We start from the raw sequence: 1,248 nt of genomic DNA, 5'->3' as shown, positions 1-1,248 counted from the left end.
TCCTGGGATTTCAAATATAAAAATTAGACTATTATTATTGGATAATAGAATTTATACATCATTGATGAAACCACCTATATTTAGGCAGTTAAAGACAGCTTTGAACAATTCGGCATCATCGATTGAAGAGTGTCTCCTTTGTGTTAGTTGGTCAATATTAGGGGTTAGCTTAAGGCGCTTGAATATAGCAGATAAAGTTAGCCATTGTTTTTTATGGTTAAGAGTTGCCACAGGGCAACCAAAAAGAACGTGGTTGATGGGTTTGGCATTTGCGGCAAAGAGGGCTCATTACTGTTGAAGTGGTTGTGTTTCGATAGTGATAAGTTTGGCAGTTAAGGCCAGTAGAATTTGATCGTACTCTGTGGTACATTTTTGAGTCTTTCCGGGAAGTAAATGGAGAAAGGTTTGGTGGGCGTTGGTTTGCTAGATAAATTTTTAGGCGCCAATGGTTTATATCTCTTATTGGGATAGGTCTTCCGGATATTGTTTCAAACTGAAGGGCAGATTTAGCTATTTCATCTGCCTTGAGGTTTCCTTTAATACCCATATGAATTGGGATGTATTGGTATTTGTGGATATACCTTGTTTAAGTAGTTGGTTTAATAGTACAAGAATGGTGGAGTTATCACTGTCTGGGTAGTCTAAAGTGCAAGTTTGCTAGATAAATTTTTAGGCGCCAATGGTTTATATCTCTTATTGGGATAGGTCTTCCGGATATTGTTTCAAACTGAAGGGCAGATTTAGCTATTTCATCTGCCTTGTGGTTTCCTTTAATACCCATATAACTTGGGATGTATTGGAATTTTGTGGAAATACCTTGTTTAAGTAGTTGGTTCAATAGTACAAGAGTAGTGGAGGTATCATTGTCTGGGTAGTAAAGTGCAAATTTTGTTCTGGCCTTGGGAAGGCATAAGGGTTTTGCACCCAACTTATGTTAATTTCTGCTCGTTTTGAGTTTGACTCGGTTATTTATTTTAATTTCTGTTCGTTTTGGGTTTCATTTATTTATCGATGCTGATTTGTGGTAGTTTTGAGCTTGGCAGATTATTATATTTTATTTTTGCTCATATTTTGTTTAATGGAGTTCTTTACTTTTCTTTGAAAAACTTATTTTGTGGAAAAAATTTTTTAAATTAATTTCTGTTCGTTTTATATTGACATAGTCTTTTCATGGAAAAAGAAAATAACACTTCAAATCTTTTCGTTTTTTAATACTTTATAGTTTGGCCTGCTATTTGTATGCTGGAG

Source organism: Artemia sp. Qi Xiang Cuo, chromosome 3, assembly GCF_049724085.1.
Source record: "Artemia sp. Qi Xiang Cuo chromosome 3, ASM4972408v1, whole genome shotgun sequence".
Taxonomy (NCBI): domain Eukaryota; kingdom Metazoa; phylum Arthropoda; class Branchiopoda; order Anostraca; family Artemiidae; genus Artemia; species Artemia sp. Qi Xiang Cuo.
The sequence above is the reverse complement of the archived record's forward strand: the minus strand, read 5'-3'. Positions refer to the sequence as shown.